Source organism: Urocitellus parryii, chromosome 15 (assembly GCF_045843805.1).
Source record: "Urocitellus parryii isolate mUroPar1 chromosome 15, mUroPar1.hap1, whole genome shotgun sequence".
Taxonomy (NCBI): Eukaryota; Metazoa; Chordata; class Mammalia; order Rodentia; family Sciuridae; genus Urocitellus; species Urocitellus parryii.
Window position 1 is genome coordinate 25,728,002 of NC_135545.1, and position 15,255 is coordinate 25,743,256.

The following is a 15,255-nucleotide window of genomic DNA, read 5'->3' on the forward strand; positions in this document are numbered from 1 at the left end:
TAGGTGGTGTCGACATTGACAATGGTAACTTTCCAAATGCCAGTTTAGAGTCAACTGGAATGCATTCAGTAAAACCCCTGCCTCCCAGCATGCACATACTCATTTAAGGATCCAGATCTTTTTTTTTTTTCTTCCCCTTCCTCCCTCTCTCCCCTTTTCACGTGCTCCTCCCTCCCCCCCCTTTTTTTTTTATCTTTCTTTCTTCAGTATTGGAAGTTGGATTCAGTGGTCCTTTAATACTGACCTACATCCCCTACCCTTCTTACTTTTGATTTTGAGATAGGAGCTTGCTAAGTTGCCCAGGTTGGTTTCCAACTTGCAATACTCCCAACTCAGCCTCCCAAATCACTGGGATTACAGGGCATGCACCTGGTTATCAATTTAGCTTTTTTTTTTTTTTTTAAGAGAGAGAGAGAGAGAGAGAGAGAGAGAGAATTTTAATATTTATTTTTTAGTTTTCGGCGGACACAACATCTTTGTTTGTATGTGGTGCTGAGGATCGAACCCCGGGCTGCACGAATGCCAGGCGAGCACACTACCGCTTGAGCCACATCCCCAGCCCTCAATTTAGCTTTTTAAAATTAAGTAATTCTTGAGCTCCTGTTACATGCCACCATGTACACTAACTAATCCCATTGAGGGCAGGGGCACATCCTATTCAGATTGTTTTGCCATCTAAGCCCAGTACCATGCCTGGCACATAAAGAGTCCTGGATGTTCACTACGCCTGAACATCCAACCATGGTGGAACATACTTATAATCCCAGCCACTCATGAGGCCAAGAGAAAAGGAAACCAGCCTCAGCAACTCAGAAAGATTCTATCTTTTAAATAGGAAAGCAAAAGAAATCCTGGTATGTTAGAGTCTGTAAACAAGTCAGGATGGCGCCTGGCATATTGCCAGAGGGAGTGGTTTGTGAAGTAACTCCAGCGAGCCATTAAGTGTGGAGATTCCTTATTGGTTGACTGATGTATCTAGTTTATGTTAATTAGATAAGCTGTGTGGAATGTATAAATTCCTCTGTTGTCCTACAATAAACGGCTCCTACTCCTGCTGTATCAACATACACAAGTTGTTCGTTCCCCCCCCCCCCCCGTTAATTTGCTGCAGCCAGACTGCGACACTGGTAGAGTGCCCCTGAATTATTTCCCCAGTACCTGGGTGGGATACGGGGCAGGGGGAAGGGGTTGAAAAAAAATGAAAATAGATTAGATTAGGACTATGCCCTGAAAAAAGAGTCTATGGACTCTATTGGTAGTTTCCCTTTTAATATGTTTTCATTCCTTATTAGCAGATACTTGCCCTTCTTTCCAAAGTATCTTAGAGGAACTAGCATTTATCAAACTCTTAACATGCTTAAGTTTATGGGTTACCTAATTTAAAACTAACAAATGTATAAAGTAAGTTTTGTTTTTCCCCCATCTTACAGATGAGGAAACTGAAACTCAGAGAGGATAAGTTTCTTTCCCCAGGGCGCATATTAGTAAGTACTGAAGTGAAAGTTGGTGTCCAGGTCTGCCTGGCTGGGAAGCTCTTGCTTTGTGTTCCGTGTCTGAGTCAGATATGCATGGATCTCAGAGGATTTACAACTGGACCCTTTAAGTCCTTCTTGAGAATTTTTAAATTCAAGGTCTTTTTTTTAAAAATTATTTTTTAGTTGTAGTTGGACACAATATCTTTATTTATTTTTATGTGGTGCTGAGGGCCTCGCCCATGCCAGCCCAGTGCTCTACCACTGAGCCATAACCCAACCCTAAATTCGAGGTCTTCATTTTTAATGCTAAAAGAATGGATAAAACATGGACAACTACCTACAACTCTATGTCAACTTAAAAATTAAGATACAAGTATAGCATTTAGGATTCACTGAAGAGCACAGGAAGCATTAAAGCAGCACTGGTTAAAGGGTCATTTCTGGTGAAGGATACAGAAAGGAGGGAGCCAGGTAGAGGGTGGATGGAGGAAAAGGGGACTGATTTCCTTTCTTTTTCTTTTTGGCACTAGAGATTCAATCCAGGACTTCACACATGCTAGACAAACACTGAGCTGTAATTCCAACCCTTTTTTATTTTGAGGAAGGGTCTCATTAAATTGCCCAGGCTGGCCTTGGACTTACAAGCCTCAGTCTGCTAAGTAGGTGGGATCACAGGTGTGGGTCACTGTGCCCTTCTCCACATTTGAAAAAAAAATAGTAATGGTGGTGGTGGTGGTTATTATTAATGTTGTTTTGGTACTAGGAATTGAACCAAGGGGTGACCCAACTTGTGATCCTCCAGCTCCAGCCTACTGAATTGCTGGGATTACAGGGCGTGAGCCACACACCTGGCGCATTTGAATTTTTTTTAAAAAATATTTTGTTTTAGTTGTAGTTGGACACAATACCTTTATTTTTATGTGGTGCTGAGGATTGAACCCAGCACCCCACATGTGCTAGGCAAGTGCTCTACTACTGAGCCACAACCCCAGTGCCCCCCTTGAATTATGTTTTTAAAATATTTTTAATTGCCAATGGATTTTTAACTTATTTGTTTATTCATATGTGGTGCTGAGGATAGAACCCAGGGCCTCACACACTGAGCCACAGTCTGAGCCCCGCCCCCTTGAATTATTTTTAGCCACATAAAATTGGCCCTGCATATCCATAGGTTCCAGTTCATAGATTCAACCAACAGTAGATCAAAATATTAAAAAATTATTGAGTCTATATTAAACATGTACAGACATTTTTTCCTTGTCATTATCTCCTGAATAATGCAGTATAATAACTATTTACATAACATTCATATGACATTAGTTTAATTAAGTAATCTGGAGATGATTTAAAGTACACAAGAAGGGATAGGGGTGTAGCTCAATGGTAGAGTGCTTGCCTAGCATGACCCAGGCCCAGGATTCTTTCCCCAGCACTGCAAAAGATGAAAGTACAAAGGAGGATGTCTATAGGTTATATGCAAATCCATCACCATTTTATATAAAGGACTTGAACACCTGCAGATTTTGGTATCTGAAGCAGGTCCTGGAAATAATCTCCCTTGTATACCACTGAGGGACAATTGTACATTGTGTTACTATTATAATTAAAAATGATGACAATAAAAGTCTTCAAGGACAAGTTGCGTGATCTTTATGAATAAGAATTCAGCTGTTCTGCCTAGGCTTGATTACTTAATTAGTGATCCTAGACCAAGTAATTTCACTTTTTTTTTTTTGGCCTTAGTTTCCTCGTCTATAAAGACAGACCCCTCAGCTATCATGATTGTGCAGATGAAATGAGATAAACATGTGGAACAGGGCTGAGGTTGAATAAAGAGAATAAAAGCAGAAGCGCGTTGGAAGATGGAAACTGTGGTCATCTTATGGTTTGGATTTGGAATGACCCCTGAAAAGCTCAAGTTTTGAAAATACAGTCTCCAGTGTAGCAAGGTTCAGAGGTGGTATTTTTAGTCAATGCTTAGATCATGAAGACTGTAACCTTATCAGTTTGATGATGGATTAACAGTTTGAGTAGACCACTGGGGTGGTAACTACAGAAGACTATATCTAGTCTCCCAGGCTTCTTGTAATAGTTTGGAGTGAAATGTCCCCCAAAAGCTCATGGTGTGAGACAATGCAAAAAGGGTTAGAAGACAAATTGCTGGGTTATGAGACCCTTAACCCAATCAGTGAATTCATCCCCTGATAGGATTAACTTGAGTGGCAACTGAAAGTGGGTAGGGTGTGGCTGGAGGAGGTGGGCATTAGGGGTGTGTTTTGGGGTATATATTTTTCATCTAGTGAGTGGAGTCTCTTTCTATTTTCTGATTATCATTTGAGCCACTTCCCTCTGCCACACTCTTCTGCCAAGATGTTCAGCCTTACCTGGAACCCTAAGGAATGGAGCCTGCTGTCTATGGACTGAGACCTCTGAAACCATGAACTCTCAAATAAACTCTTCTTTCTCTAAAATTATTCTGGTCAGTACCCCCACCCCATCCCCCACCCCATACCAGGGATTGAATTTATGGTCACTGAATCACTGAGCCACATCCGTAGCCCTATTTTGTATTTTATTTAGAGACGGGGTCTCATTGAGTTAGTGCCTCACTTTGCTTTACGCTGGCTTTGAACTTGTGATTCTCCTGCCTCAGCCAGCCAAGCTGCTGGGATTACAGGCGTGCACTACCACGCCCAGCCTCTCCACAGGTCTTTTAGTTGCCGCAGTGGAAAAAAAAAAAAAAAACTGCCTAATAAACTTTTCTTTTCTCCTCTGCCATGCCATTCCACTGTGATGCTTCTACTTGGGAGCCAGCCAGTGGACTGAATCCTCTGAAACCATGAACCAAAACAAACTTTTCCTTTTCTAAGTTGTTCTGGTCAGGTATTTGGTCATAGCAATGTAAAGCTGACGAACACAGTTAGATAGAATAATTGCCCTGCCACCTGCCCCCCTCCCCCCAAAAAAATCTGCAATCTAATCCCCAGAACCTGTGAAGATGTTTTTTTTTAAATATTTATTTTTAAGTTATAGTTGAACACAATATCTTTATTTTATTTTTATGCAGTACTGAGGATCGAACCCAGGGCCTCATACTTGGTAGGCGAGCAATCTACCTCTGAGCCACCACCTCAGCCCTGAAGATGTTTTCTTACATGGCACAAAGGGCTTTGCGGATATGATGAGTGGAGGATCTTGTCGAATGGGGAGATTATCCTGGACGCTCTGGTGGGCTCAGTGTAGGCAAGAAGATCTTCATAAGGGAAAGAGGGAAGAAGGAGAGTCAGAGAGGGGAAGGGCGTGTGACAGTGAAAGCAGAGGTCGGAGAGATCCAGGGAGGGTCAATGAGCCAAGGAACATAGTCAGCCTCTAGAAAGCTAAGAAGGTAGGGAACCAGATTGTTTCCCTGGAGCATCCAGGAGGAGCCAGTCCTACTGACACTTTGATTTATCCCAGTAAGACTGATTTCAGACTGGTGACCTCCAGAACTGTAAGAGAATATACACTTGTGTTGCTTTAAGCCACTAATTTGCTGTAATTTGTAGGAAACTAGAGCAGACAGATGTGGATGATGTGCTTTCGAATAGCACAGAACATCTGGAATTCAAAGCAAAACATCCCTAGGCAAATCTGTCAACAAAGTGGAGGCAGAAGGTTGTCCACATTGTTCAATTTTATTAAGACAGAGGAGGCCATCAAAGCTCAGTGACCTCTACTCAGGCAATCTCAGTTTCTTAGTCCTTTGATTCTATTGTAAGAAAGCAAATGTTCTGTTTGCTAATATTTTAGTAAAACTAACCCCTACGTCGTCGTTTAAGCAACTGATGCTTGGTAACTGTCTCTTCGGTAGTTAGCAATTGCTTCTCCCAGTTCATTTGTTAATCAGGAGAAACACGATTAACCCAACTGACTTTCCAGTAATGTGTCTATGTATTCATAGACACGTTTCTTTTCTTTCTCTTAATAAAAATGTAGCTCTCAAAGATGTCCTGAAAATAGTGCTCAAGCTCACCCCATTACAGCTTTAATGAGCCAAGAATTCTATTTTTTTCCCTATTACACGGAACAATAATTCTTAACAGCTTAAATTTTCAAAGCACTTCACAAGCATTTAATTAATCCTCTCCAGTGCCAGAGAGAAGGAAACTGATATTCATAGTATCTCATCCTGAGATCCTTTAATTTGGCAAGACTTCCGCTGCCTTTGAAAAAACAGTGTCTGTCTCCTGAAGGTTATTTGGGCCATCATTGCACAATCGGTCATCTTTACCTAATGAAACTTGGTAATCGGAGAGGTTTAAGTGACCATCGCATCTAGGTTAGATGGAGCAGGGGAGCGCTGCTTTTAGCCTGGTAGAGAAATGGCTGTGATTCCCCCAGAGAAATGACAAAGCTCATCTGTACCGAACCTGCGAGATGGGGCTCGTGATGGAGGCCCATTGCCAATTGCATCAGCGCCTGATTCACTCCGTGGAACTGGGGCATGATGCGTATCATGAGGCTCTTCTCAGAACTCTGCTCTCCGGAGGCCCAGGGAGAATCAGCAGTTGAATTCCACAGTGTTCTTTGCTTAGCCTTCTCCTGTGCGTGGGAAGCTCTGGGAAGCCCTACTTTTCTCCCTATTCAGACCTGCTTCCTGCAGGAGGGATAATGGAGACAGACCAGCCACACACCATCATCTTGAAGATCTGCCGGAGGACAGTTCGGCTCACAGGTGTGGCCTCTCTCACAACCTCCCCACCCCCAGCCCCACCCAGACCCACTCCCTTTCCTACTTCCCACTCACTTATCTCTTCCCACTCCACATGTCAGTTACACAGTGGCCGAAATAAAGTCAGACTCCCATTTTCAATTCCAAGAAACGAAATTTAAGAAATGCTTTCTGAGTGCATGCTCCCTGACAGGCTGCACTGTGGGATCCTGAGTGAGATAAGGACCCAGACCTAAAGAAGCTTCATGTTAAGGAAGATAAACAGTCAAGTGACTATATTACAAATATAATAATGGAGGCTCCATCAAGCTACTACTGAGAAAGAGGGTAAAGGAGGAGGAACAGAGAAGGGATCGCACCATTTTGAGGGGGTAGGAAGGGATGGTTGGAGGTTTATTTTATTTTATTTTATTTTTCTATCTTGTGGTGTAGGGGATTGAATTCAAATTAGATAAGCACTCTACTACCAAGCAGAAATTTTATGTGGCCCTTATAGGACATGCTTTTAATGAGCATGATGGGGGATATTCTAGACCATGGGACTGGGGGATCTGCAGACTGTATTTAGGAAACAGAAGCCCTGTTTGGCCAAGTCCTGAAGGAGATATAGCCAGAAAGCTAGGTAGACCCAGATTGTAGAGTTTTATGAACAATAAAAATGTATTCCTATATGGGCACAATGGCTCACACCTGTGATCCCAACAGCTTGGGAGGCTAAGAGGATCTCCAGTTCAAAGCCAGCCTCAGCAATATCAAGGTGCTAAGCAATTCAATGAGACCCTGTCTCTAAATAAAATACAAAAAAAATAGGACTGGGGATGTGGCTCAGTGATTGAGTGTCCCTGAGTTCAATCCCAGGAACTCCCTTCACCACCAAAAATTTATCACAGCAACTGAAGAGACTGAGGCAGGAGGATCCACAAGTTTGAAACCAGTCTAGGCAACTTAATAAGACCCTATCTCAAAATTAAAAACAAAAAGGTCTGGGGATAGAGCTCAGTGGTAGAGTCTCCCTGGATTTAATCTCTAGTACCACAAAACAACAAAACAAAAAAAGAGTCACTTGTTGGGATTATGGGTCCTAGGGGTTGAACTCAGGGGCACTCAACCACTGGGCCACATCCCCAGCTCTATTTTGTCTTTTATTTAGAAACAGGGTCTCACTGAGATGCTTATGCCTCACTTTTGCTGAGGCTGGCTTTGAACTCCCAATCCTCCTGCCTCAGCCTCCCCAAGCCACTGGTATTACAGGCAAGCGCCACTGCACCTGACAGAAGAGTCATATTTTATGACACATGAAGATTACATGAAATTAAAATATTCATATCTATTAATAAAGTTTTGTTGGGACATGACCATGTCCATTCATTTACACATTGTCCATGGCTACTTGTGCTACAGCAGCAGAGTTGAATACCTGCATCCATGGCTCCCCTAAGATAAAGTATTTACTCTCTGACCCTTTACGTAAATACTTTGTCCACCTGACATAGAGTAAATACATTTACAAATACATTTGAAAATCCTGTCATTTATCACATATATGTCAGATGTGAGAAGAAATAATTTAAAAATGCAAGTGAACCCGAGGTACACACTCAAGTAACACCATAGGAATACACTCATTTATTGAGCACCTCAGAGGCAGGCACTTTTTGTTAAGCACCTTTATAAGGGGTAATGGCAGCAGTTATAATGTCGTTCCTGGTTTAATATGCACAAGAACAAGTACTTTCCATATATTATTTCCTCCCATTCCCAAGACACTTGACTGGAGATGATGCCCTTTTGGAGATAAGAAAACAAAAGCTCATAGAGGTCGAAGCAACTTGCCCAGGGTCCCTTGGTAGCAATTGACACTTAGTGGTAATAGACACATCTAGGATTTTACTCAGGTCTTGGGATTTCAAGTTTATTGTAGATTAAACATTAAACCGCCATGATCTCACCATGAGTCCTGGGGTGTCAAGCTGAGAAATCCATTCCTAAGTCTGTCCCCAGGAGGAGCCATTGAAAGTTTCTGAGCAGGGAGCATAACACAGGTAGAGAGTCCTGCTGTGCGAGGATCAGCCTGGGCATGAGTGATGGTTTGGATAAGAGGTGTCCTCCAAAATCTCCTGTGTTAATGCAGGAATGATTGGAGATGAAATGATTGCATTGTGAGAGCTGTAATCTAATCAGTCCCTCCTGCTTGAATAGACTGAAGGCAGGTGGGGCATGAATCGGGGAGGTGGGCCACTGTCAGCATGTGATGTGGTGCCTCACCTAGAGCCCAGAGCAATGGAGTCAGTCATGTATGGACTGAGACCTCTGACACTACGAACCTTAAATCAACTTTTCCTCTAAGTTGTACTTTGGTCGCAGGGACAAAAGGCTGAAGGACTGGGCCTAGTACCCAGAAACAGATAAGTATGAGGATGCTCTCAGAGTAGATTCATGAAATGGTGGTGATCCCAAAGGGAAGTGGATTATGGGGTAAGGGAGAGGGAAGGGTCAGAGTGACCCAGGTTTCAGATCTTAGGGGCTGAAAATGGTGAGCAGATTAGGGAAGGGCATGAAGAGATTAGGGGAGGAAGTAAAATCTAGACCTGGCATACTGAATGTTGTCTGGGGTATCCAGATAAAGAAGTAGAGCAAAGGACGTTTGGGAATGGAAGTTGAGAGGGTAGCATGCTTTCGCAGTATCATCAACCTAGAGGGCGGGAGTTAACATCAGAAGCTGTAATAGTTTGGATCTTAAGGTCCAGGTGGTAAAGGCCTCGAGCTAGAGCTATTGGGAGGTTATGGAACGTTTAAGAGGTGGGACCTAGTACAAGGTCTTTAGGTCACTGGGGGCAAGCCACCAAAGGGGATAATGGGATCCCAGCCCCTTTCTCTTGTTCTCTTGTACTTCCAGCCATGAGGAGAGCAGTTTTGCTCTGCTCCATGCCTCCTTCATGATGTGGTTGTTGCTGCCTCACCCAAGGCAACTGGCCCAACCCATCATGGACTAAAAACCTCCAAAACTGTGAACCAAAATGAACCTTTTCTCTTTGTAAGTTGATCATCTCAGGTATTTGTTATAGTGATGAAAGGCTGACTAATACAGGAGTCAATGAGATTTTCAACAACATGAGTATAGAGAGAAAGGAAAAGGCACTGGGAAGCATCTATGTCCAAAGAGTAGAAGAAGGAAGAAGAACCAACAGAAGAATGAGATGAGGAGAGGGAGGAACCAGACCTTACAACTATATGGACAACACCCAGGAGAGAAAAGAGACTTTTAATAATGCTGACATCTATCTGTGTCTACTTCTGTAGCTAGAGAAAACAGGAGAGGCAAAGTAGAAAGTAGAGGGAAACTCCAAGACCTGAGAAAAGCAGGAGGGAGTGGTAAAAGGAACAGGCAAGGAGCCGGGCTTTGATCAATTGGACAGATTAAAAACATACCCACAAGTTCTTTAAATCTCCACCCTTCCAAAAGCAGAGCTTAATTTTCCAACCCTTGAGTGTGGTTTGGACTTAGTGACTTACGTCTAGAGAATAAGATTAAGTGAAAATGAAGGAGATGAGTCAAAAAGGCCTCTCCTTGTCCTGGTTGGGATTCCATGCTCTAGGGGATGCAATCTCCTCGTCATCTCAAGTTCACCCATGTCCATGAGGTGAGCCGTCAAGGCCTGCCCCCAACAGCCAGTGAGGAATCGAGGACTCTCACCAGTGCCATGCAAGTGACCCCTCCTGGAAGGGGTCTTCATGCTCCAGTCAAGCCCTCAGTAGACCACAGTGCTGGCCAACAGCTTGACTGCCACCTTCTAAGAGACCCTGCCCAGAACCTCCCCGCTGCTCCCGGCTGAGCCACTCCAGAGATTAAAGAAGGCCTGGGGGTATGGCTCATCGGTAGAGCATTTGCCCTGGGAGTGACCTGAGTTTGATCCCTGGCACGAAAAAATGAACAAGAATAATTAAAAAAAAAAAAAAAAAAACTTAAGCTGGGTACAGTGGCCCGCAGCTGTTATCCCAGCAACTCGGGAGGCTGAGGCAGGGGGATTACAAGTTCAAAACTAGCCTCAAGAACTGAGCGAAGCCCTAAGCAATTTAGTGTGATCCTGTCTCAAAATTAAAAAAAAAAAAAAAAAAAAAGAGGCAGGGTGCTGGGGATATGGCTGCATGATTAAATGCCCCTGGGTTCCATCCCTGGTAACCCATAAACAAAAACCCAGACAATATGTAAGAGATATGTATTCACTGTTATCAGCTGTTATAAGTCTGGGGCTAACTTGACGGACATCAATAGATAAGAAATAAAGTCAACAAGAGAGACTTCTTGGCCAGGAATCTCCAGAGCTTCCCATTTCCTCCAAGACCTTAGGAATTGAAGCAGACCTCGGGGACTCCTTCGTATCTGCCCATTCACTTAACTACCAATTAAGCACCTGCTCTGTCCAGGCACTGGCTAAACAGCCTGGAGTAGCAGAGACCAGTTCTCTGAGTCCTAATGAGCGAAGGCCCCGGGATGCAGCACGGACACGAGGTAACTTCAGACAGCAGAGAGTGTTCTGGAGAAGATGAAGCAAGGTGATGAACCTTGTGGGTGGGGGCCGTGGGGCGCAGGTAGAGAGAGAGCAGTCAGTCTGCCGCTTACGTTGTGAGGGCCAGACTGAGGTCCCAGGAGGAAGTCCCAGATGTACCTCTACATATTTTTAAAGTATAAGTCAAGTTAATGGACTATGAAGGGAAATATGTTCTACCTCGACAAATACAGTCTCATGAAAGACTGGGATACCAGGCTTGAATTTAAGATCCACAGATGTCCCAGAGTTCCACAGTGGCATTTTTTTAAACATTATTGGGGATTGAACCCAGGGGGTGCTCTACCAACGAACTGTATCCCCTGCCTTTTTTATTTTTTTAATTTTGAGACAGGGTCTTGCTAAGTTGCTGAGGCTGCCCTGCTTCAGCCTCCTGAGTTCCTGGGGTGACAGGTCTGTGCTATGGCTCCTGGCTTCACACCTTAGCCTCCTCCTGTCTCCCCATCTCTCCCCGTCTTTCCTCCACTCTGTCTGTTCCACCTATCAAGGACCCTAGGGGGCACATGTCCCACCTCGGGCTTCACCCCTCTTCCAAACAGATGCCCCTTGGCATATTTCCCCTTAGGCCTAAAGGGGTAGGCATTCACTTGAGACTCTGCCCACCTGCTGGAGAACAGAGTGAGAGAAGATGCACCTGGCCCTAAGAGCAGGCCCTGAGCCACTGAGCAGGGATTTCCAGGTTCCCCGGTTGCTGAAGTGTGGTCCAGAAGGGGCCTCAGGTGAGCACCTCCTCTCAGACCCATAGGTTCCTGATTTCTTAGGGGTACTGAGAGAAAAGGGCCAGAACTGGTCTCAGGTGGTGCATAGTTTCCTATTGCTGAAATAAGTTACTATAACTTAGTGGCTTAAAACAACACCCATTGCCTTTCCACTGGTGAGGAACCCCCTCCACCCACGGCACTGCCAACAATGTGCCTTTAGCAAAGAATCTCCTTCCTCCCTCACCAGAAGAGAAGAAGAAACACAAGAAGTGTCTCCAGTTCCTACTTCATGGATACAAAATGCTCAGGATGCCATAGGATCACCACTGCTTTTAGCCACGCACAAACAGTAGTTCTTTATATTGGCTGCTCCCCTGTCCCTGGCAGCCTACAGGAGGCAAAGCAAGGCTTCCAGGAGGAGGCAGCAGCACTAAAAGCAACCAGAATCAAGATAGCGGGAACTCATCCCAATAAACAAGCATATTTTGCATAAAACACACACACACACACACACACACACACACAGTCTTTTAGCTTTGTATGTCAGAAGTCTGGTGCGGATCTCACCAAGGTATTGGCCATCTATGTTCCTTTCTGGAAACTCTAGGGGAGAATTAATTAATTAATTTCCTGGCTTGTTCAACTTGTTGGCAGATTTCAGTTCCTTGCAGTTGTGGGATCTGAGGTCTCTATATCCTTGCAGGCCGTCAGCTGAGGGCCTCCCACATGTCTTGGCTTTGGTTCCTCCTGCATGCACCTTCAGGTCCTCTCACCCTCCAAATCTTCCCTCCATCATCTCATCTCTGTAGCCCATACTTCTCTACCACTGTTTTTTTTTTTTTTTTTTTTTTTTAACTTTTAAGGACTCTTATATTGGGCCCATCCAGAAAATCCAGGAAAAACTCCTAATATAGTTTAGATCTCGAATGTTCTCCCAAGGCTCATGTTTGCAGACTTGGTCCCCAGCTGGGAAGTGGTGAGATTTTAGGAGTTGGGGTCTAGTTGAGAGGGGTGGGTCACTAGGAGCATGCCTTTGGAGGGTATATTTTATACGTGAATTCTTCCTCCTCTCTTTCGGCTTCCTGGCTGCTATAAGGTGAGCGGCTTTGCTCTATGTCACCCTTCTAACATATGTCCTGCCTCCCTGCAGGCCCAGAAACAATGGAGCCAGACAGCCATGGACCGAAACCTCTGAAACCATGAACCAAAGTAAATCTTTCCTTGTCTAAGTTGGTTTTCTCAAGTATTTTGTTACAGCAATGTAAAGTTAACCACCTTTCCATTTCAAAGTCAATTTATTAGTAACTTAGATCCATCTGAACCCTAAGTCCACTTTGCCAAGTAAAGTGACAGTCTCAGGTCCCATGGACTAACACGTAGACATCTGTGGAGGGCCATTCTGCTGCTGCCTTTTACCACATGTAGCAATCCTAAGGAACAGCTTCTCTGAGAAGGTGAGTAAAAGCCAAGATCTGAACATTGCAAAGGAGCAAGCCATGAACCAAGCTGTTCAGTATGGGGGTCACTAGTCACTTGTGACTATTTAAGTTAATTAAACTTAAATCAATTAAAAAAATTCCTCAGCCACACTAGCTGCATTTCAAGTGTGCAATACCCGCATTTGGCTAGTGGTTACCATATTGGACAAGACAGATTAATAGAACTTTACCATCACCTCAGAAAGTTCTACCAAACACAGCTGAACTCAGAGGAATGAGTTCCAGGCAGAGGAACTAATCCCCCTGACTTAGAGTGTTCTACCTCTCAACCATGCCCTCAGTTCATTTATTTTATTTTATTTTATTTTTTTATTTTGAGGAAGGGTCTTGTTAAGTTGCTGAGGCTGGTCTTGAACTCCCAATCCTCCTACCTCAGCCTCCCAAGTAGTTGGGATTCACAGGCACACATCACTGCACCCGGATCATCATCCCTTCTTTGGTAACTTATCCCTTTCCCTACATACCAAGAAGGCCATCTTTCTCCCAGTTTACCTCCTTTTTTTTTTTTTTTAAGAACTCATCCAAAGCATACCCTTTCAGAAAAATCTCCCCTGCTTTTTTGGTGATGGGTTTTACGTTAACATCTCCGTCATTTGTATTCGTTTCTTTTTCTTTTTTTTAATGTTCCCTTTTTTATTTTGACAGGCACAAGGGACCCAATTTGGCCAGCATGCCCTCATTTTTGTTCTGTGTTAAATGTCTGCATATGTGGTCTACAAAACTAAATGGCACAGGGACCATGACTTCTTCTCTGTGTTTGATTTCCCCACAGCAGATGGCAAAGGTAAGTGAGAAGTTTTCAGCGGAGGAAGGAAGGGAGGTAGCTGTGGTGGAGAACAGGACATGGGACTTAAGTTCAGAGCCCTGTAGACAATGTCAGATTAGGGATATACAAAATATCTCTGTTTGGTTTGTGATATGGCTGAGATTAAATCAGGGTTGTTAGGGAGGCCACCTCTGTGACCAGGAGTGGGTCGGGAAGACCACCTCTCTATAGGAACTTGACACATACCTTCAGAGAGAATTTCCTTCATCTTCATTTTGTCGTGATTGACTTCCTTAGAATTTGTGTTCATACCTTGTCACTTTGAGATCACACTTTGTAGAGTCCTTAAAAGCAAGTTGTAGGAAGAAAAACAATTAGACCAAGAAAACCAGAGATCATCATGTTAGGGATATCTACAAGAGATTCTAGAATTTTTTTTTTTTTTAATGGTGTTCAGGATTGAGCCAGGACCTCTCACATTGTAAGCCCACACACCATCATTGAGCTCCATTCACGGCCAAAAATGCTAAACACTGAAAAGTTCTCAATTTGTAGATAATTCTTCAATTCTCTCTCTCTCTCTCTTTTTTTTGCTGGAGCTAATTTGTTAACCAAATAATTTTCTGAACACAGAAAAAATACTGGGTTCTTCTGCCCAGTTTAAGTGTTTCCTTCTCTAATTAGTGGTCCAGCCTTCTCCTAATAGAACAAAATGTAGTAGAAAAGCCCAAGATAATTTCCATGAAAATAGATTTGAGGTTTTTCAATCCCTCGCAAGATGCTACATTTTCGGCCCAAGAAAATAAGATATTCCTATAGTGAAGAACCAAGCCCTTGCCACTCAACTCAGACACTTGGTGCCAGGGGAAGGGAATGTCCAGGAGGGTCTGTCATATTTCTAGAGGGCCTTTGTCAGCCGCATAAGTATCGCAAGACCCGAAGTCCATGATCGTGTGTTCAAGGCTGAGCTATGAAGCAGAAGCCCAAGCTAAGTAGGATTCTTGTTAAATATGTCTTTCATTCAGCAGCTTTCAAATAATTTTTGTGTGGTTTTAAAAAATTATGCTAATTACAGGTTTTTTTTTTCTTGGAAAGAGTAAACGATCTGAGTGGTTACATTTTTTTTTCTTTTTTTCTGGGTATTGAGGGACAAGGGAGGACATTATGCACCTGGCACCCTTCTGTATCTTGTTGCTTTGGCAACACAGAGGGGCAGGCAAAGATCTCTTAACACCGAGGGCCTCAGAGTCATATAAGGATAGGCATGGTAGTGAAAGGGAAAAGCAAATAAACAGATACAGTCCTCTCCTGCTCCTTGGCTGGGCCTGCAAACAAAGAGTCCATTAAATTAATTGATGTAAGCTCTTCCAGGGAGTGGACAAAACTCCCATCAGGATTAGATTTCTCCACTCCTCCCTAAGGAAGGATCTCCACGGTCTTCCTTCCATCTCCAGGAAGCTGGGTCACAGGGACTCACGGGGATGGGGTCACACGATGGCCTGGGAGCTGGAAAAGAGCTCAGGCGAGTGATAAAT